This window comes from Chiloscyllium plagiosum, chromosome 7, assembly GCF_004010195.1.
Source record: "Chiloscyllium plagiosum isolate BGI_BamShark_2017 chromosome 7, ASM401019v2, whole genome shotgun sequence".
NCBI lineage: Eukaryota > Metazoa > Chordata > Chondrichthyes > Orectolobiformes > Hemiscylliidae > Chiloscyllium > Chiloscyllium plagiosum.
Genome location: NC_057716.1, coordinates 91,866,676 through 91,890,523, shown reverse-complemented (window position 1 = coordinate 91,890,523; position 23,848 = coordinate 91,866,676). Strand labels below are relative to the sequence as shown.

Sequence of the window (23,848 nt, the reverse complement as noted above, 5' to 3'; positions counted from 1 at the left end):
GTGGCAATAAGAATTGAACACAATACTTTAAATATGGCCTAACCAAAGTCTTATAAAGCTGCATCATGACATCTTGACTCTTGTACTGAATTCCCCAACAGATTAAGGCAAGTATACCATATGACGCCTTTACCACCCCACCTACTTGCATGGCCACTTTTAGAGAGCAATAGATTTGAACCCCAAGATCATTCTATATATCAATGCTGTTCAGAGTCCTGCAAATAACTGTATATTTTTCCTTTATTTGATCTCCCAAAGTGCAGCACCTTACACGCATACCCAGATTAAATGCCATCTGCCATTTATCCGCCCATATCTGCAACTGATCTATATCCCGCTGTATTCTTTGACAACCTTCTACATTATCCACAACTCCACCAATCTTTGTATTTGCTGCAAACGTAGTAACCCATCCACATACATTTTCATCCAAGTCATTTATATATAACAAACAGCAGAGGTCCCAGTAAGAATCTCTGCGGAATACAATTAACCACAGACCTCCAGCATAAAAAACACACTTCCTTCACTACCCTCTGTCTTCTATTGGCAAGCCAATTCTGAATCCACCGCCAAGTCAGTGAGGATCTTAATCTTCTGAGCCCACCATCAGGGGCCTTGTCAAAAACCTAAGTAAAGTTCATGTAAACAACATCCACTGCACTACCCTTATCAATTACCTTCATCGTCGTTCTCAAAAAAATTAATTAAGTTAGTAAGATGTGACCTGTCCCGAACAAAGCCATGCTGACTAATTAGGTCATGCTTTTCTAAATGTGCGTAAATCCTATCCCTAAGGATTCTCTCCAGTAGCTTTCCAACCACCGGTCTATAGGTTTCTAGATTATCCCTATTTCCCTCCTTGAACAGAGGAGCAACATTAAGTACCTACCAGTTCTCCAGCAACCCTTCAGTGGCTAGCAGGGATACACACTTCTTGGTCAAGGCCCCAGCAATCTCCTTTTTGCTTTTCTCAATAACCTGGAGTAGATACCATCAGGCCCTGGGGATTTATCCACTTTAATGCTCTTTAAGAGATCCAACACTACAGCTTTCTTGATCTCAAAATGCCCTAGCATATACGTATGCTCCATGCAAATCTCACTATCCTTCAGAGGGTTTGGTTAAGAAAGAGAAAAAAAGCATATGTCAGATATAGACAGAGATTGAGTGAGTGAATCCTTAGAGTTGCTGGAAAAGCTCAGGTGTGGCAGCATCTGTGGAGAGAGATTAGAGTTAATGTTTCTGGTTGAGTGACCGTTCTTCAGAACTCAGTTCTAGTTTTTTTTCTCCATAGATGCTGCCAGACCTGTTGAGCTTTTCCAGAAACTTCTGTTTTTGTTTCTGATGTATACCATCCACGGTTCTTTCGATTTTTATTTAGATATTTTGTGATTCAGCTTGTGAATGTACCTATGAGAGAAGGTGCAAAACTTGACCTACTCTTGGGAAATAAGGCAGGGCCGGTAACTAAGGTGTCAGTTGGGAGCACTTTGGGGCCAGTGACCATTATTCTTAGTTTTAAAATAGTGATGGAAAAGGATAGACCAGATCTAAAAGTTGCAGTTCTAAGTTGGCGGAAGGCTAATTTTGACAGTATCAGGTAAGAACTCTCAAAAGCTGATTGTGGGCAGGTGTCCGCAGGTAAAGGGATGGCTGGAAAATAGGAAGCCTTCAGAACTAGAGAGTCCAGAGACAGTATATTCCAGTTAGGGTGAAAAGAAAGGCTGGTAGATGTCGTGAAAGCTGGATGTCTAGAGAAATTGAGTGGTTTAGAAAAAGTAGGAAGTATGTGTCTGGTATGGACAGGATAGATTGAGTGAATTCTTGCAGTATGAAGGCGGTAGGAGTATGCTTAAGAGGGAAAACAGGAGGGCAAAGAGGGGACCTGAGATAGCTTTGGCAAATAGGGTTAAGGAGAATCCAAAGGGCTTTTTACAAATACATTAAGGACAAAAGGATAAGTAGGGAGAGAATAGGGCCCCTCAAAGATCAGGAAGGTGGTTTTTGTGTGGAGCCTCAGGAGATGGGAAAGATACTGAAAGTGTATTTTGCATCAGTGTTGACTGTGGAAAAGGGCATGGAATATATAAAATGTAGGGAAATGGATGGTGACATCCTGAAAAATGTCCATATTTCAGAGGAGGATGTCTTGAAATGCATAAAAGTGGATAAATCCCCAGGACTTGATCAGGTGTACCGTAGTGGGAAACTAGGGAAGTGATTCTTGCTGTGTTCTTGCTAAGATATTTGTATCATTGATAGTCACAGGTGAGGTGCCAGAAGACTGGATATTGGCTAATGTGGTGCCATTCTTTAAGAAAGGTGGTAAGGACAAGCCAGGGAACAATAGACCCGAAGTAGAGTGCATAGGTTTAGGGTGAGAGTGGAAAGATATAAAAGAGACCTACGGGGGCAACCTTTTTACGCAGAAGGTGGTATGTGTATGGAATGAGCTGCCAGAGGAAGTGGTGGAGACTAGTACAATTGCAACATTGAAAAGGCATCTGGATGGGTATATAAATAGGAAGGGTTTGGAAGGAAATAGGCTGGGTGCTGGCAGGTGGGACTAGATTGGGTTTGATTAGAGTAGATTACTTAGTGTGGAAACAGGCCCTTCAGCCCAACAAGTCCACACCGACCCGCCAAAGCGCAACCCACCCAGACCCATTCCCCTACTTTTACCCTTTCACCTAACACTCCGGGCAATTTAGCATGGCCAATTCACCTGATCTGTACATTTTCGGATTGTGGGAGGAAACCGGAGCACCCGGAGGAAACCCAAGCAGAAACTGGAAGAATGTGCAAACTCCACACAGAATCACCTGAGGTGGGAATTGAACCTGGGTCTCTGGTGCTGTGAGGCAGCAGTGCTAACCACTGTGCCAGGTTGGTCAATGCATCACAACAGTCAGAACATTCCCCAAATTCGAACACACTAACCCACCAATCCTGGTCACTTTCCACTATTCATGGGCGGCATGGACGAATTGGACCAAAGGGTCTTTTTCTGTGCTGTACATCTCTGTGACTCAATATCCTTTTTCCTTGGTGAATTCCAATGCAAAGTACTCATTTAGGATCTCATCCATGTCCTCTGCCTCCAAGCTCAAGTTCTCTCCTCATCTTTGAGTAGTTCTACCTTCTCTCTCTAGTTACTCTGTTGTTTTTAATGTATCCATAAAATACCATGGGATTCTCTTTAACCCTATTTGCCAAGGTCATTTCATGGTCCCACCTTGCCCTCCTAATTCGCTGCTTGAGTACTTTTCTGCTTTCCTTATGTCCCTCATGGTCCTGTCTGATTTTAGCTTCCTAAACTTTACATATGCTTTTTTTCCTTTTGATTAAATTCACAATCTCCCTCGTTATCCAAGGATTCTTACCTTGCCAACCTTGTCCTTCCTTCGTTACTGGAACATGCTGGTCTTGAACTGTCCCCAGCAGGCCTTTAAACAGTTTCCACATGTTAAATGTGAACTTGGCTGATAACAGCTCCTCCCAGTTAACACTTGCAAGCTCCTGCCTAACACAGACGCAATTCCCCTCCCCCCAGTTTAACTTCCTGCAAGGTCCTGGTGTATCCTTGTTCACAGCTATCTTAAAACTTAAGATAGATCTGTTCTCATTCTTTTAATTATGATGCTATTTGTATCCTCTGAATTGTGCTGTTACATCAGAGGAAAGTTAGGAGGTTGTAAAGTGTAAAGTTATGTCTTTTTTTAAAAAAAGAGCCACAGTTGTCACTGTTGTAATTAAATTTGCTGAGCTCAGCTAACTGTCTTTGGCAATTTAGTGGATATTTTGAACTGTGTTTTTATTAAGCATTTTCTTAAGCAAGAATAACCAGTGGTTTGACATTTACAGTCATTTACTGTGTTGTACTTGCTCTTTCTGTTGAGGGGTGATGGGATGAGACAGATTATGAATTTATGTTAACAAACAGTGTGTGTATTTAATTTCACCTATAGGACTTCAGTGGTCATAGGCAAAAGTGACTGAATAGTGGAAAGTGACCAGGATTGGTGGGTTAATGTGTTCGAATTTCCTTTGGGGAATGTTCTGACTGTTGTGATGCATTGACTATTGGATTGGAGGCAACAGTCTAGCAGTACTATTGCTAAATGATTAATGTAGGGACACGTAATATTCTGGTGACCTGGATTTCAATCTGGCTATAGCAGATGGTAGAATATGAATTCAATAAAAATCTGGAGTTGAGTAATTTGAGTTTGACCAGCTGGTGGTGTTCCCATGCATTTGCTGCCCTTATCTTCTAGGTAATGGAAGTTGTCTGCCCTTTTCATTTAGATGATACAGAAGGTTACTGTCAAAGGAGCCTCCATGAGCTACTATTTTTGCCTTGTTGATGCTGCACACTGCTTTTACTGTGGTGGTGAAGGGAGTGAATAGTGAACTTGGTGGATGGGATGGCAGTTGAGTGGCTTTGTTCTTGAGATGTCAGTCTTCTTGACCATTGGAGTTGCATTAATTTCGGCAAGTGGAGAGTATTCAATATACTCTTTGACTTGTACCTTTGTAGATGTTTGAAAGGTATTGGAGGAGAGAGAAGGTGAGTTACTCACCATAGAATTTCAACCTACTGGTGACACAAGAGTTTTCTGTGTTTAATTTAATTAATTTCTAAGCATTTATGTAGTTATGGGGATTTCTTTTAAAACAAGTACTATCCAGGATATGTGTCTGATGGGGTTTTGTTTAACTTGGAAGAGTTTACAAGTGAACAACTTAAAAAGTAGTATGGTGCATTTGGCTTTTGGGTGGAAGAGCTTGGAATCTTTTTGGGTTTACAGAAAATATTCTTAGCTTGGAAAAAAGAATTTTAGTTTGTTTGGAGAAATTTGCAGAAGTTTTGCCTGAAGATGGATGTGTAAAGCCGTTGTTTCTGAGAAAGTGAGGTAGTTTTAGCAATGTCAGCAATGAGGTTTATTAATATAAGGATTATGGTTTAAAACTTACAAACCAGAAATTTGTTGGAAACCGTGAATGGGTTATTTGAAGCTGAAAAAGTCTAAACTCTGCACATGATAGCACCATGTCAGATTCTCATGGCAGGCAGTTGAAGCTATAGTTCAATACCTATCGATGTGAAAGAAGGAAGTTCTCTTTGCTTGACAAACTGTGAAAGTTTGTTGTTGGGAATTTAATGGGACTGTATTTTGTGTGTTTGAAGTCTTTACATTTGTTATTCATAAATAATTTATTCTACTTTTCATTTGCACAGTAAATTGTCAAACTTGAATCTGTTGCATAGCATATTAATATTTCATTGAAAGGCAACCCTATTAAAACCAGAAAGACAAAATATGAATGATCAAATCACATATCATTCTGGGATCTGACTTCAGTAATATCAGCAGCTGGGATCATAATACTTACCATTAATCAGACCCAAGCCTGGTTGGTGTCCATGTTGTGCATGTGATCATAGATGTTGCCGGTATCTGAGGAGCTGCAAAAGCTGCTGAATATTGATGAATTATCAGTCCGAGTTCCCACTTCTGATATAATAGAGGGAAAATCATTGAAGCAGCCTAAGATGGTTGGGCCTGGGACATTTTCTTGAGAAACTGGGCCCTTCTAGTGCATTGGTTCTGTAGCAACCTGGGTTCAAATCTAATCTGCTTCATAAGTGTGTAATAACATCACTGAACATGTTGAGTGGAAAATATCTATCTTGGAAACTCCTGGACGTGAAAAGGCTTGACTTTATGGTGAATTTAGTATCTATTCTGCAAATACAGAAACACTATGCTATTAAATACATTTTAATGGATTCAGTATAGCTTCCCAAAGCAGACAAGCTGCTATTGCTGTGGGAGATTCTGTACTTTTTCATGCTAAACCACCAATCAGCAAGGCCTTTGATAAGATCCCTCATGAGAGACTGCTAAAGAAGATAAGGCATGTGGGATCCAGGGTAACTTGGCAAGTTGAATCCAAAGTTGGCTTAGTGACAGAAAACAGATGCTGCTGGTAAAGGCTGAATATGTGACTGGAGGCCGATGTTCAGAGGTGTACATTGTTGGGTGCTAGGTCCCTTTATTTTTAGTGATTTAGATAAATAATGTGGATGAGAATGTGGTGGGGTTGATAGGTTTGCTGATGATATGATGATTAACCAGGTGGTTTTCAGTGAAGATGATCTTCAGTTACAGGAGGTTATAAATAGACTGGTCAGATAGGCAGAAAAGTGACAGATGGAATTTAACCCTATAAAGTCTGAGGTATTGCACTTTGGAAGATGATGCAAGGGAGATCTCGATGAATGATAGGACACCAGGACGTTTACAGGAATCTTGGGCACTTGTCCACAAATCCCTGAAGGTGACAGGGTAAGTTAATAGATTAGTTGAAGTATATGGGACACTTGCTTATTATCAGTCATAGATTATGTGTGGGGAGGTTATGTTGGAGCTGTGTAAAATTTTTATTTGGCCACAGCCTAATGTGTGCAGTTCTGGTCATCTCATATAGGAAGGATAGCACTGGATAGAATGCAGAGGAGATTCATCAGGATATTACCTGTGCTGGAGCATTTTAGCTAAGTAGACAGCTAGATAAGCTTGGTTTACTTTCTTTGGAGCAGAGAAAGTAAGCCAAAGGTTGAGGGGCGACCTGATAGAGGTAAGAGTACAAAGGGCATGAACCTTGAATAGAAAATAGTTGTTTCTCTTAGTTAAGAGTCAATAACGAGGTGGAAGGCAAGAGGTTTAGAGGGGATTTGAGGAAAGATGTTTTCACCCAGGGAGTGGCCAGGGTCTGAAATGCACTGCCTGGGCATTTCACTGACATGATGGGTAACTTTCAAAAGTTTCTGGATGAGCACTTAAAATGTCATAATGTTCAAGGCTATGGCCTTGTGCTGGAAAGTGGGATGAGTGTAGATTTAGCATAGTTTTGGCAGCACAGATTTGATAGGCCAAAGGTCCTCTTGCAAATTGTATGAATCTGAGTCTAATTTTGAGTTTATGAAGAAACAACAGAAAATGGAAACCAGTGAAAATGTGACCATAAAACAGAGAATCCATTGATAAATTGTATCTAAATGGAGCACATAAACTTGTTGAGATATTTATGTTTTGGTGCTAAAATGCAATTTTCAGTAAAAAGTACAGGAAAATTTTGGGAGGCAATGAAGTAGTGGTATTATCACTAGACTATTAATCACTGGATTATTAATCCAGAGATCCAGGCAACATCTTGGGAACCTGGGATGAAATCTTGCTATGGCACGTGTTGAAATTTGAATTCAGTAAAAATCTGGAATTAGGAGTCCAGACATGATGATGAAAGTGTTGTTGATTGTTGGAAAAACCCATTTCGCTCACTAAAGTCTTTGAGAAGAAAACTGTCATTCTCACTTGGTCTGGCCTACGCGATTGACTCTGAATTGCCCTCTGGGCAATTTGGGATTGGTAATAAATGTTGATCGAGCCAGTGAAGCCCACGTCCTGTGAATTAATATAATAAAAAGAAATACTTGTGAAAACTAATCTTTCAAGCTAGAGTTTTAAACTTAATTATTTACTGTTATAGTTAACATCTGTATTGCATACAGTGTTACTGCTACAACTTGAACATCATGTACTTTTATAACCTGAAGACCATTCACTATTAGTTAATTGTACACATGGGATAAATATTTTTCTTGAAGTAAGAAATTTATTAATTTTGTGATCTCTTCCACCTAGCAGTGTCACCAATAGCAAAAACTAATGAGTTCTCCAAATACCTGATTAAACTTTGAAGCAGATTTCTGATATACAATTAGTTAATCAATTTAGCATAAAAATAATTTTCTTCTGTGAACAGACTCTGCTATTGTGATGTAATTGAGATGACATGCGTACTCTGAATAAGATCATTTGATGTGATTTAAACAGTTAAGTCGCTGTGGTATTTATTTGTAATCTTTAAAGTGCTGGGGCTGACACCTCTGGCATGTCTGTTCCAATTGTAGTCATGATTTGGAGATGCCAGTGTTGGACTGGGGTGTACAAAGTTAAAAATCACAACACCAGGTTATAGTCCGATAGGTTTAATTGAAAGCATTAGCTTTCAGAGCACTGCTCCTTCATCAGGTGGTTGTGCGACCTGATGAAGGAGCAGCGCTCCAAAAGCTGCTGCTTCCAATTAAACCTGTTGGACTATAACCCGGTGTTGTGATTTTTAACTTTGTTCCAATTGTGATTTTGTTCTACCCTGAAAGGTTTCTACACTCATTTCAGTATGGTACATTTACCATGGGACAGAAAAATGAGAGGTACTCCCCTACACTACATATGTGCTTTTTGATGCCTATTTGCATAGAAGAAAGCTCTTATGAGGGTGGGATACCATTCAGTAGTTTGCAAGATGTGAGAAACTTAAAGACTACAATTTTGTTGATGTGGGATATTACGGACATCTATAATCAGAAATGGAGTACTTGAAATCTTGGGCAAATATGAGCTGTTCAGAGACCAAAGTGAGTTTGTGTCAGGCAGGGAAAATTTCATAAATAGTGATGAAATTTATACCTTGAGAAAGTTGTAACGTGCCCCCGTGTAATTTCTGCAAAGTGCTCCCATAATGTTAATAAGCTTCTGATCTAGTGATGGCATAGGAACGCTGTTACATTTCCAAGTTGAAATGGTGTGTGACATCCTCCACCTGTGTGATTGAGAAAGCAGGGATGCTGTTGAAGAATCTTTGACTTGATGCAGTATATCTTTTGTTCAAACACACTGGCACTGTATGCTATTGGTAGCGATGATGATGTTTAGTGTACTGGGTGGGGTGTTGATCCAGTTGATTCATTATCTGGATGGTAATGAGCTGCTTGAGTGCTGCAATGGCATTCATCCAATTTAATGGAAACTATTTTGTAATAGAGTTTTTAGAGTCATAGAGATGTACAGCATGGAAACAGACCCTTCGGTCCAACCAGTCCATGCCGACCAGATACCCCAACCCAATCTAGTCCCGCCTGCCAGCACCCGGCCCATATCCCTCCAAACCCTTCCTATTCATATACCCATCCAAATGCCTCTTAAATGTTATAATTGTACCAGCCTCCACCATATCCTCTGGCAGCTCATTCCATACATGTACCATCATCTGCGTGAAAAAGTTGCCCCTTCGGTTTCTTTTATCTTTCCCTCTCACCCTAAACCTATGCCCTCTAGTTCTGGATTCCCTGACCTCAGGGAAAAGACTTTGTTTATTTACCCTAACCGTGCCCCTCATAATTTTGTAAACCTCTGTAAGGTCACCCCTCAGCCTCTGACACTCCAGGGAAAACAGCCCCAGCCTGTTCAACCTCTCCCGACAGATCAAATCCTCCAACCCTGCCAATATTCTTGTAAATCTTTTCTGAACCCTTTCAAGTTTCACAACATCTTTCCAACAGGAAGGAGAACAGAACTGCATGCAATATTCCAACAGTGGCCTAACCAATGTCCTGTACAGCCGCAACATGACCTCCCAACTCCTGTACTCAATACTCTGACCAATAAAGGAAAACATACCAAATGCTGCCTTCACTATCCTATCGACCTGTGACTCCACTTTCAAGGAGCTGTGAACCTGCACTCCAAGATCTCTTTGTTCAGCAAAACTCCCTAGGACCTTACCATTAAGTGTATAAGTCCTGTTAAGATTTGCTTTCCCAAAATGCAGGACCTTGCATTTATCTGAATTAAACTCCATCTGCCACTTCTCAGCCCATTGGCCCATCTGGTCAAGATCCTGTTATAATCTGAGGTAACCCTCTTCGCTGTCCACTGCACCTCCAATTTTGGTGTCATCTGCAAACTTACTAACTGTGCCTCTTATGCTCACATCCAAATCATAAATGACAAAAAGTAGAGGGCCCAGCACTGATCGTTGTGGCACTCCACTGGTAACTTGCCTCCAGTCTGAAAAACAACTCTCCACCACTCTGTCTTCTACCTTTGAGCCAGTTCTGTATCCAAATGGCTAGTTCTCCCTGTATTTCATGACATTTAACCTTGCTAACCAGTCTCCCATGGGGAACCTTGTCAACTGCCTTACTGAAGTCCATACAGATCACATCTACCTCTCTGCCCTCATCAATCCTCTTTGTCACTTCTTCAAAAACCTCAATCAAGTTTGTGAGACATGATTTCCTACACACAAAGCCATGTTGACTATCTCGAATTAGCCCTTGCCTTTCCAAATACATGTACATCCTGTCCCTCAGGATTCCCTCCAACAACTTGCCCACCACCGAGGTCAGGCTCACCGGTCTATAGTTCCCTAACTTGTCTTTACCACCCTTCTTAAAGAGTGGCACCATGTTTGCCAACCTCCAGTCTTCCGGCATCTCACCTGTGACTATCGATGATACAAATATCTCAGCAAGAGGCCCAACAATCACTTCTCTAGCTTCCCACAGAGTTCTCGGGTACACCTGATCAGATCCTGGGGATTTATCCATCTTTGCTCATTTCAAGACATCTATATCTTCCTCCTCTGTAATCTGGACATTTTGCAAGATGTCACCATCTATTTCTCTAGTCTATATCTTCCGTATCCTTTTCCACAGTAAATACTGATGCAAAATACTCATTTAGTATCTCCCCCATTTTTTTGTGGCTCCACACAAATGCCACCTTGCTGATCTTTGTGGCGTAAGAAAGTCTACATGATATGCTAAACCTCTACTTTGTTCTAATAATGGCAGTATATCTGGAATATTGCATATAGTATGAGATGGGATGTAGCTGATTGGAGGCAGTTCAGAAAAGGTTCATTACATTGATTCCAGAGATGAAGGGTTTGCTTTGTGAAGAGAGATTGAGCAGTTTAGGGCTATAGTCACTGGTATTCAGAAGAATGAGGGGAGATCTAATTGAGTCATATGATGTTTTGGGGAATTGACAAAATAGATGTAGAGAGGGTGTTTCCTCATTTGTGCAATCTTGACGGAATTCATAATTTTGGTATAAGTGGTAGCAGATTTAAAACGGAGATGGGAAGAAGTTACTACTTTTTCAAAAGGTTATGAATCTTTGGAACTCAGTACCCAAGAAACAGATTTTTAATGAGTATTGGACTGAAGGTTTATGGAGAACAGGCAGGAAAAAGGAGTTGAGATCAGCCATGATCATATTTAATGATAGAGTAGGCCCAAGGGGATAAATTGCCTAGTTGTGCTCGTAGTTCGTACTTTGTGTTTACAAGAACATAACAATTTTCAGATGTGATGACTTTTGACCATGAAGGGGTTCAGTAAATTTATAATTTATTTAAAATATCTTGTATCCATAATGGATTTTAAGAACATTTGAAAAGGACATGAGTTTGCATCAAATGCAAAGGGATCAATTGCACCTTGAATAAGAAAAAAAATCACATGACCTGGGTGACCTCTTGACCTGGAAGCAGTACCAACGAGAAATTGCCATGCAAGCTGAGAAGCTAGAAATTGAAGGCCCAGATGCAGACACAAAAAGAAGACCGATAGAAAGAAGAAGAACACACCCTGAAGAAGCATATCACTTTTGAGAAGAAATCAGTTTTTCTGTTTGTCTCCCCCAGTTTTTGGCCCCTTTTCTGCCAATGTGAGAGCTGGTTAAAAAGGTCTGAAACCTGGAAAGTTGAGAGTAACACAAAGGTAGTAAAAAGCTGGGTGAATGGTTGAAAAGAAGTGCTGGAAATCAGAAGGTGAGAAGATTTGTGAAAGTGTACTTCACTGATAACTGTATCATGAAACTCTGAAGTAAATGCTATTGTCAGACAACTTCTGGCGCACCCTTTATGAATAAAGAGCACAAAATGTTTAACTGTCTAGCTGTGTTGTGCTGGGCAAGGTGAAGAAGAATGTTTCTGGTTATGCAAGATATAGCTTTCTTGCATTGATTACCTAAGATAAAATCTACTTTTTCCTATTTGAAACTACATTTACCTGTTAACGTTTAATTTTTGCTGATTGTGATTCATGATTGAGTAAAAATTGCAAAAACTGTAATCCTGATCAATTTTTGTTGAGGGTCATTTAGTAAATTTGGTAATTCCTGCTTTGAGTTCATTCCCAGCCCCTGCCCAGAAAGGGATAGTAACATGGGGATATTGATGGTGGGACCTAGATAATAGTAATGTGATTGTTGAGAGAAGATGGTTTGACACATAATTGTTGGATATGACCATCGTCTAGCATTTATGAGGGCCACACGTAAGCCCAGTGCAGAATGAAGCATTCTGAATTCAGCTGAGTATTGTGAAATTTACCAGTGGAATTGTGTGACTTCTGAATTTCTAATGAAGCAACTGTGAAGCGCTTCGGAAAACGTGAGTTTTTAAAGAAAAAAATGGGCATTTTGTAGGTTTCTTCTGATACTAGTCTGTTTATTTGTTTTAACATTCTGATTTCTAGACTTCTATTTGTTCCTCTGATTGCAGGCAATCAAGTTTTAGATTAATGTACTCATTAAGTCTTGCAGGTGATGACATGACCAAACTTTTTATGACAAAACATCTTAGTTGTTCAAGATTTCCTGTACACGGTCACAACTCAAATGTTTTTCAAAGTCAATATATACTTTTGATTCAAGTTCATTGAATCCAAAATTGCAGCAATAGCTGTTCAACTGTGCATAGTTCATTGATAAATATCCTAATTTAGTCACAGCCTTTTTCTTCATTATGTATGTTTATCATGCCAGTTTTGTCGTCATTTTCAACTGGATACAGCAATCCTCCCAATCAGTACCTTTTTGTACGTACTTGTTATTGGGTTTTAAGTTGGATCTGCAGTTTGGAGGCATGTTTGGCTTTAGTAGACTCATTGCATGTTATAAAAGTTTTGATCAGTTGATTTATAGTCTGGGTGAAAATCCTGCTCCTCAGATGCGGCTGACCCGCTGCGCTTTTCCAGCACCATTCTAATCTTGATTTATAGTCTGACCTCATTAACATGAAAGATCCAGAAAGTATTAAATTTGCAATGATAGAAAATGAAAGCAAATTAATTGGTCTTGGATTTCTCTATACGGTGAATTGAAGTGTAATGAAAGCTGAGGTCTCGAAACAGGTGCAAAATCTGCTGTTTGTACTCTCAACAAGATAAGAGAAGTGGATGTAGCAAGGTTATCAAGATAAATAGATTCTGCGTTTTCACTGATTGCACATTAAATAGGACTAGCAATAAATGTGATGAGTCACTAACTTTAAATAGAGTTAGGAAATTCTTGGTCTGAGCAAAAGAAAACTGGTCAAATAATGGTTAGCAGTATTTGCCTGGATAACAGCTGGTGTTTAAAAACACACTCCACAGGGCAAATACTTATTAGATAGGGTGTGTAGGTTCTGAATCCTACTATTAGAACATAGAACATAGAAAAGTACAGCATAGAATAGGCCCTTTGGCCCACGATGTTGTGCTAAGATTTAATCCTAATGTAAAATATTGTAATTTAAACTACGCACCACATGTGCATGTCCAGCAGTCGCTTAAACGTCCCCAATGACTCTGCTTCCACCCGCACAGCTAGCTACGCATTCCATGCATTCACAACTCTCTGTGTAAAGAACCTACCTCTGATGTCTCCTTTATACATTCCTCCTAATATCTTCAACTATGACTCTTCGTACCAGTCAATCCCGCCGTTGGGAAAAGTCTCTGGCTATTGACTCTATCTATTCCTCTCATTATTTTGTACACCTCGATCAGGTCTCCTCTCTTCCTCCTTCTCTCCACAGAGAAAAGTCTGAGTTTATTAAGGCAAGCCCTCCAGTCCAGGCAGCATCCTGGTAAGCTTTCTTTGCACCCTCTCCAAAGCCCCTCTCTTTCCTATAGTAGGGCGACCAGAACTGGACACAATATTCCAAGTGTGGTCTCACCATGGACTTGTAGAGCTGCAGCAAAACCTCGCGGCTCTTAAACTCGATCCCCCTGTTAATGAAGGCCAAAACACCATATGCTTTCTTAACAACCCTATCCACTTGGGTGGCACCTTTTGAGGGATCTATGTACTTGCACAGCCAGATCCCTCTGTTCCTTCACACTGCTAAGAATCCTGTCTTTAATCCTATATTCAACATTCGAGTTCGACCTTCCAAAGTGCATCACTTCTCATATATCCAGATTGAACTCCATCTGCCATTTCTCAGCCCAGCTCTGCATCCTGTCTGTGTTGCGCTGCAGCCTGCAGTATCCCTCTATACTATCGACAACACCTCCAACCTTTGGGCCATCTGCAAATTTACGAACCCACCCCTCAACCTCCTCATCCAAGTCATTTATAAAAACAGCAAGGAGCAGAGGCCCAATAACAGAGCCCTGCGGGACCCCACTCAATACTGTTCTCCAGGCAGAATACTTTCCATCTGCAACCACTCTGTCTTCTGTCAGTCAGCCAATTCTGAATCCAGAAAGCCAAATCTCCCTGTATCCTGTACTTCCTGATTTTATGAATGAGCCTACCATGGGGAATCCTATCAAATGCCTTGCTGAAGTTCATATAAACCACATGCACTACTTGACCGTTGTCGACCTATCTTGACACCACCTCAAAGAACTTGATAAGTTTGTGAGGCATGACCTGCCCCTCTCAAAGCCATATTGACTACCTTTAATTACGCTATGCTTTTCCAAATAGTCATAAATCCTATCCCTCAGAATTCTTTCCAAAACTTTGCTGACCACAGACGTAAGACTGACTGGTCTGTAGTTGCCAGGGATTTCCCTATTACCCTTCTTGAAAAGAGGAACAACATTTGCCTCCTTTCAATCCTCCGGTACGACTCCTGTGGAGAGTGAGGAGGCAAATATCCTCGCCAGCGGCTTAGCAACCTCATTTCTTGCTTCCCGGAGCAGCCTAGGATAAATCTGGTCTGGCCCTAGGGACTTATCAACCTTAATGTTTTCCAAAATTTCAAGCACATCAACTTCATCAATCTTGATCTAGTCAAGACTGTATCCCAGCTCCCCTAAGTTTTCCTCCTCCAGGATAATTTTTATGATTTAGTTTTGTTTTAAATGTGTCTACTCTTTCAAAAGCCATATTTTTCATGTTTCTCCTAATATGTTCACTTCTGGTAAAAGTCTCAAATATTAAATGTTTCTTGATCAGTTGCCTTGAAATTTAACAAACTTACTGGTTCACTGTACAGTATTGCTGTATTTCGAATAGGATTACTCTGCATTGTGCATACGGATGACCAACACAGTGTGTTATATGTTCAGGATTTGATTTGAAGGGCTGCTCCACAGTTTCACAAGTGAAAGAGTTCTGTTATTTAGGTCAAGAATAGTTATTGTAATTTTTGTTTTTTTAACTGAACTCTAAATTCAGAAATTACAATTCACGGACACAAGATTATTTTCACTTTCTGCAGAGAGGGAGGATTGTTTCTGGGTGTGTTGGACAGTGAGCTGGGGCACCTTGAACAAGGGAAACTGAAAGTTATGAATCTGCCTTTATCAGTGTAAATGCAAACTAAATCAGGATGTCCAGAAAATAACCATTGGTAACCTGTCTTCAGTTTCTTACTCTATAGATTCTTAGGATCAAAAATACTTTGTCTCGTGATTATGCTTTTACAAACCATTCCATTTGAAACTGATCACAAAATGGCACTGGTGTGTTATACATAGACTAAATGATATTGGCCATTTGATTTTTAACATGTATAAATTATGAAACATTTTAAATAGGCAGTTTAAATCCTTGGGACTGCCTTATGTCAATCAAAAAATTAGACTTGATAATCATGTTTGTACTAGCCTGTCAGGTTTATAGTGACCTTTGTGCAAGATTGTAAATGAATCAGTTTATTTAACTGTTACTAATCAAGTGTTATGTTCCTCATGTTCACTTGCTACTGCAATTTAAGTTTGCTGTCACCACCCTGTAGGAATGAGATTGTAACACATTTAAAATTTTTGATCATTATCTGGAGTGGTTTTAAAATTGTTTGGCTCCAGATATCACTTAATTTGGTGGAAGTATTTTCTCCCAGAATTCAAATTTGGTTTAAAGATGCCACATGTGGAAAATAGTTCCTTCGAATTATCCTGCCAGTGCATTCTAATGTAGTGACTCAAATTAAGGTTTTTTTTTGTGTTTATGTTTTAGGTTTGGCACGCTTGTGGTAGACTTGTCCTGTTCTGCATTGTAAACTAATAAGTGGCTTCAGTTTAAACTTAAGGGTTCATTGTTTCGATCAGAGTTAAAAGGTTTTCCATAAAACCCATACCTGGCTTCAATTCTGTCCAACTATGTACCACAGTGGTACCTGCTAGGTGGAATTTCATGTTACCTTGGCTCAGAAAATGTTAGCATAATTACAAGGTCAACTCTAATCTGGTGTGAATAAGGTTTCCATTTCTAGTGTGATATAGTCTGCTGGGGTCGTTTTTTTTGACAAAAGAGGTTTCAAAGACCTTTTTGCATTGAGTCTGCATCAAGTCTGCTTCTGAGTTTAGCTCCCCCTATTCTCCTTCCCTTTTTCAAGATGCAATATTTCATAAATACCAAACACATTGCATTGTGTGGTATATTTGATTTCAAAACTGGAGCAAAAGGTTTAGCTCAAACTACCCATCACAACTCCTATAAGAAGATTTTATGTGGAGCTGCTGTTTTTTTTCGGCTTTGCTTTAAATACCTCACATCTCTTGACACGTCAGCTCCACGTTCTGGTTGCTAGCCAGATTTTAAAGCTAATTTTGTGCCTGTTTTCTGCCTCTGGGTTTTGCATGGATCACTGTAGCTGTTTTCCTCAAGCCACAAGCTAGGCTAATCTTTCAGCTGCTTTTCTCTAAGTCTGTCCTGATCTTGGGCTTGTACCATAATCTATGTGCTGAACAATAAAGTTTATATTTCTCTACTTAAAGTGCAGGCCCACTTAACAATCCATTTAAGACGTAGTCTACATCAAAGAGAATTTCAACTTTCTACTTCCTGAATAAACACTCAGTTCAGTTCAATATGCGTACTCTGACTTTGTGACGAAAGGGCATGTTTTGACCCGGTTTCAACAGAATTACAATTTTATCTGAAATAGTTGTTTCAGTAACGCACATGAATAATTTATTTCTACTGGATACAATTGCCTTATCCAAATTCTCTGGATGGACCCATGAATTAACCCCCCACATTTGCAAAGCTGCTTTCACTTTTCTCAAATAATGATGGACACACTGGCTCTTCAGGGAGGTCTGGTGGTGGTGGAGGTCCTCTATTTTCTAAGTCTGACCTTATTAAACAGGAATGTAGACCTTGGGAGGGTGGGGTGTAATGACATTTTATAGAATCACACAGCATAGAAACAGACCCTTTTGTCCAACTAGTCCACGCCAACCATATCCCATGGTCCAGTTTCCATGTTCACTAGTCCCTACCTGTGTTTGGCCCATATCCCTCCAAACCTTTCCAATTCATGTACTTCTCCAAATGTCTTTTAAATATTGTATTGTACCTGCCTCTACTATTTCCTCTGGCAGTTCTTTCCGTACACTAACCACTGTATTTAAAAAAAAAGCCCTTGTATCCGAACTGAATTTTTTTCCTTCACCGTAAAAATATGCCACGTAGTTTTGATTTCCCTCACCTTAAAGAAAAGACCATTGCTAATGACCTTATGTGACCCACATGATTTTATATGCCTCTGAGGTCACATCTTAACCTCCTACGTTGAAAAGCCTCCCAGTATCCAGTCTATTTTTATGACTCAAACTCTCCACTTGTGGCAACATCCTGCTGAATCTTTTCTAAACTCTTCAGCTTAATAATATCCTTCCCATTACTGTGCAACCAGAACTGCACACCGTACTACAGAAGAGGCATCACCAATGTCCTGTACAACATCAACATGACATCCCAACTGTTGTTCTCAAAGGTCTGAGCAATGAAGACATGTGTGCTAAATGCCGCCTTAACCATCCTTTCTACCTGTGTTGCAAATTTCAAAGAATTATATACCTGAACCCCAAGGTCTCTGTGTTTTACATCACTACCCAGGGCCCTACTTTTTGAATTGCTTTTGGCCCTCAGCATTTCTGATCAGTTTCTCGGGTTTATATTCTACCTATTTTTAACATTTGAACTTAAAATTGAAAAGAGAGAGTCCTAAAACCAACAACTGTATTTTCAAATATGAATTGTGAACTCTATTTTCACGTTTAAATTTTACAGAAACAAAACAATACAAGTAATTCACATTTTGAATTGATTGCTGAGATTAATTGTAATTCTAATATACTGCCTAAATATCTAGATGATTGAAGGCAAACCAGGTGAACTTCAGATTAGATTAGATTGCTCAGTGTGGAAACAGGCCCTTGGCCCAACAAATCCACACCGACCTTCCGAAGTGCAACCCACCCAGACCCATCCCCCTACGTTTACCCCTTCAACTAACACTATGGGCAATTTAGCGTGGCCAATTCACCTAACCTGCACATTTTTGGATTGTGGGAGGAAACCCACGCAGACACGGGGAAAATGTGCAGAGAGTCGTCTGAGGTGGGAATTGAATCTGGGTCTCTGACGCTGTGAGGCAGCAGTGCTAAGCACTGTGCCACCATGTCGCCCACATCTTCAACTTCTTAGCATTTTGCCATTCCTGTGTGCAGGTATTTATAAAACAAATCAATTGAAAATTTAAATATTTTGATATAATCTATCTCAATTCAACAATCAACAAAAATTGTTGTAGACCTGCAGGTATGTTGATACGTGGGTATGGTGATATTTTTCTGCTAGTACAGTTTTGCTGCCAATTTTCACAATTGTTTGAAAACGAAAGCTTGTTATGCTTGAGACCATCTTTAGTTCAAGATGTCTCCAGCTGGGGGGGGGGGGGGGTTGCATGGTAGCTCAGTGGTTAGCACTGCTGCCTCCCATTGCAAGGGACCTGGGTTCTGGGTTCAGTTCTACCCTTTGGCTATAGTCTGTCTGTATGGAGCTTGCACGTTCTCCCCAAGTCTGCGTGGATTTTCTCCAGGTGCTGTGGTTTCCTCTCTGTCCACAGCTGTGCAAGTTAGGTGGATTGGCCATGCTAATTTGCCCATAGTGTTCAGGGATGTGTAGGCAAGAAGGATTAGCCATGGGTAATGCAGGGTTACAGGGAAGCGGTGGATGTCAGAGGTGAATTCTTTACACAGAGAATTGTGAGAGCATACAGTGCATTGCCAGCAGCAGTTTAATAATTTCCTTCCCATTACTGTGCAACCAGAACTGCACACCATACTACAAAAGAGGACCAATGTCCTGTACAACATCAACATGACATCCCAACTGTTGTACTCAAAGGTCTGAGCAATGAAGACATGTGTGCTAAATGCCGCCTTAACCATCCCGTCTACCTGTGATGCAAATTTCAAAGAATTATGTATCTGAACCCCAAGGTCTGTGTTTTACATCACAGAGGTCATTGGGGATATTTAAGAGACTGCTGGACATGCATATGGTCACAGAAATTTGAGGGTTCGTTCATTAGGTTTACCTTACATGAAGATCAATGGTCGGCACAACATTGTGGGCTGAAGGGCTTGTTCTGTGCTGTACTGTTCTATCTATCTTCTCTATGTGTCAGATTAGAAATAACAAATCGATCTGTATCCTCATTTATTTCAACATTTGTCAACATTTAGAACCATGCTCTATATGGGAAACTACAAACAAAAGAAGCTCAAAAATTAAAGTTCCAAGAACATTCTTGAAGAATTTTGACATAGGTATGTGAAATTTTGCATGAACATAGTTTATTAAAAAAAACTTGAGGTACTAACCCAACTTACCTCCATCTAAATTTTGATCATATTTGCCTGACCCAGACTTCTGGTTCAGAGGGAAGGACATGAACATCACAAGCCTCCCTGAGTGTTTTTTATATTGCTATCTCCCTCCCCCTGTTTAAAAGCAAAATTTAATCCATTAGCAATCTGACTATGACTAGCGCAAATTTGTTTTAGCCTGTCTTTGTCTTCCCTCACATCATCTTCGATGAACTTGTGACACTGATTTAGGATGCGCTTTAAAAAGAAAGCGTGGCACATTGGTTAGATTTTGAAGTACTCAATAAATTGAATATTACAATACTGAAGTATTTATTTATGAAGAAACAACAAATATTGCTGAGTGAATAATTGACTCTCAATTACAAGTATTTCAAAATTCCTTTTTACAAGAAACTTAGATTTAGGAGGAATCCTAGCCATTAATAGTTTATAAAAATTTAATGTGATTTTATTAAATTGGTGAAAAACATTATGGGCAATAAATGTTGCTGTTTTGTAGACCAATATCAGTTATATCGTGAACATGCAACATTTGCATGTGCTGAGAAATGACATTGACCTTTTGATTTGATGTTTCTCTTCATATTGCATGAATATAGAATCACCTGGAATGTGTCGACAGTGTGAAGGGAAAATGAAAATGAATAGGATCTGTTGCGGTTCGTGAGAGGCTTATAAAATCATGAGGGACATGGATAGGGTGGAAAGCCAAGGTCAAACCACTGGGGTGGGTATGTCCAAAACTTGAGGGCATAGATTTGAGAAGAGAGGAGAAAGATTTAAAAGGGACCTGAGGGGTTATGTTTTCATGCAGAGGATGGTGCGTGTATGGAATGAGCAGTCAGAGGAAATGGTGGAGGCTGGTACAATTACAACATTTAAAAGGCACCTGAATGGGTATATGAATAGGAAGGGTTTAGAGAAACATGGGCCAAATGCTGGCAAATGGGACTAGATTAACTTAGGATATCTGGTTGGCATGGACAAGTGGGACTGAAGGGTCTATTCTGTGATGTATATCTTTATTGCTATTTTAAACTCCAAATATATTGGGCTACTAAGACGTTTTTATTTCTTGAAGCAAAATCCAAACTGGATCATGTGATGAGGTCCAGGTTTACTTTAACTTGTAGTGTACAGCATAATGGGGCATATGGAGGTAGGGATCCTCTATGTTCACACTTTATATTGGTATTTCCATTCCTTATCTACAGTTACTTCAGCAAAAGAAGTAATGTTTAATCAACCCTGCTTCCAACTTGAATGTTTTTCATTGTCTTTCGGTTGTTTCTGTCATGTCCTTTAAGAACTATTGTGTTTGCACACCGAGTGGTGTCAAGGAAGCATTTTTTAATCTGATATTTGCTCACAATCCAAGTTGAATGTGTTGTTGCGTAAAGTAACAAATCTGCTTATGATTTAAAATTAGGTCTAATGTAAATGCTCACTAAGGGCACCAATTCAATCATATGCTACGATGGGATTGTTTTAGTAATTAGTTCACTGTCTAAAAAGTACCTATTTTTTTAAAGAAGTAGTTCATGATCACATGATTATCTCATAACGTGGTTGAAAGGAGAATCATGCAATCAGGAAGTACTTCATTTCAATGTAGGTAACCATTTCCTTGATTGACCACTTGTATTTTGTGAACACTCAAAGGTGGAAGTAGTTCATTTGAGTTATTTTATTGTCCAAAAATGTACTTAATGTATTTTATTCTGCAGTTATAAAAATCATTTTAGATGGTGATGTGAACACTGCCTAAGATTGACATGGTTGATGGAAAATTAATGGGAGTGTTTTGTTGTGTTTCTATTTGGAGGAGTATACACCAAAATATGTTGACTGGATTCAGATTGCATTAATTATAAAATTTCTTGGATGGTTAGGAAAATCAAAATTGGAATTATGCTTGTGTAACCACTTAAATTGAGTTGTTTAGCAAGTACCCATCCTTTCCCTCCTAAAGATAAAGAAGACAGCTGAGTATAATTGAGGCTAGTTCATGCTATGTTGCATGAAATAACATCTGCCTCAAAGCTGTCTGCGCTTCAGTGTATTTATTATGAAATTTGGGTTACTAGATAGTGTCTGGAGAGAAAACTCCCATGTCTTGTTGCAGCAGGGAATTTAAAATACACTGTTAAGGGAAGCTCCCTTCAGATGACTAACTCAAGTTGGAATTTGCATTCAAGTAAATTGACATCAAGCATCTTTTAAATCCAAATCTAACAACTGTGTTTTATTCTATTGAATTGATGTGAATTTAATATCAAGAAACACAAGTGCAGCTGTACAAATAACCCTTGTGCTGGTCTTTCTCCTGAATCTTTCATTTAAGTTTATTAGCATCGCTCTTCCACCGCATTCACTGTGGTTATCATTTGGCGAGCCAGGGTTTGAATCCAAGCTTATGTTTTTTGAGGAAAAAGTTATTTGCAATATTGAGGATTTTGAGGGTCTTGATGCATAATAAAACTGTTTCAGTAATGCAAACAGGTCTCTTAATACTTATGTCTCTATTTTAAATTTTAATTTAAATTACTATATTCAGTAAAGAATAGTCTATGGGTAGGCATGCCCTTTGAAAGGCTAGAGAGTACAAGAATTATTTCATTGAAATTTATCAGAATTTTAATGGCTTGACTGAATAGAAACTGATGTTGTTTCCCTTGGCTGGAGAATACAGAACAGGGGTGCAGTCTTAGGATCAAAAACAGAAATTACTGAGTTCTAACCTGACTGTCTGGACCTGAAAGGCTAACTCTGTCTTTTCTACACAGATGCTGCCTGACTTGCTGACGTTCTCCAGCAATTTCTGTTTTTGTTTCAGATGTCCAGCATATGCACTTCTTTGTTTTGGTGCAGTGTTAGGATTGCAGATTGTTTATCTCAGACTGAAATGAGAACTTTCTTAAATCAGAGGTTTGTGAATATTAAGAATCTTTTATCCCAGCAGGTGGTGAATGCACCATTTTAAAATATTTTCAAGGCCAAGGTAAACATATTTTGTACCCAGGGAATCTAGGATTACAGCAAGGACATGGGAAAGTGGAGTTGAGGCAGAACATCAGCTCTAATTGTATTGAATGGTGAGCAAGCTCAGTGTTCCACAATCTACTCATGTTCTAAACTTGCTGTTTCAAGATGTGTGATTGGTTTGTGATAGTGACGTAAGAATAGTTACTACAGAAATTAATTCATTGATCAGGAAGAGAGAATTTATGTTCGCAGGTAAAGGGACGGCTGGAAAATGGGGAGCCTTCCGAAATGAGATAACAGGAATTCAGAGAAAGTATATTCCTGTCAGGGTGAAAGGGAAGGCTGGTAGATATAGGGAATGCTGGATAACTAAAGAAATTGAGGGTTTGGTTCAGAATAAGAAGGAAGCATATGTTAGGTATAGACAAGATAGATCGAGTGAATCCTTAGGATATAAAGAAAGTAGGAGTATACTTAAGAGGGAAATCAGGAGGGCAAAACGGGGACATGAGATAGCTTTGGCAAATAGAATTAAGGAGAATCCAAAGGGTTTTTAAAAATATATTAAGGACAAAAGGGTAACTAGGGAGAGAATAGGGCCCCTCAAAGATCAGCAAGGCGGTCTTTGTGTGGAGCCGCAGAAAAAGGGGGAGATACTAAACGAGTATTTTGCATTAGTATTTACTGTGGAAAAGGATATGGAAGATGTAGACTGTAGGGAAATAGATGGTGACATCTTGCAAAATGTCCAGATTACAGAGGAGGAAGTGCTGGATGTCTTGAAACGCATAAAAGTGGATAAATCCCCAGGACCTGATCAGGTGTACCCAGGAACTCTGTGGGAACCTTGAGAAGTGATTGCTGGGCCTATTGCTGAGATATTTGTATCATCGATAGTCACAGGTGAGGTGCCGGAAGACTGGAGGTTGGCAAACGTGGTGCCACTGTTTAAGAAGGGCGGTAAAGACAAGCCAGGGAACTATAGACCGGTGAGCCTGACCTCAGTGATGGGCAAGTTGTTGGAGGGAATCCTGAGGGACAGGATGGACATGTATTTGGAAAGGCAAGGACTGATTCGGGATAGTC

At 39.7% G+C, this 23,848-nt stretch overlaps 1 protein-coding gene across 4 annotated transcripts in view; it reads left to right on the top strand.

The window, feature by feature from the left end:
• ptpn4a (protein tyrosine phosphatase non-receptor type 4a) overlaps window positions 1-23,848 on the top strand; it is a 343,217-nt gene that overhangs the window by 39,886 nt on the left and 279,483 nt on the right. Inside the window, exon 2 of one of the 4 annotated variants that reach the window (XM_043694231.1) lies at window positions 19,631-19,714. The exons of the other annotated variants lie outside the window; for them this stretch is intronic. The gene's annotated coding sequence lies outside the window, so the exon portion shown is untranslated. The remainder of the gene's footprint in view (window positions 1-19,630; window positions 19,715-23,848) is intronic. 4 annotated transcript variants of the gene reach the window in all.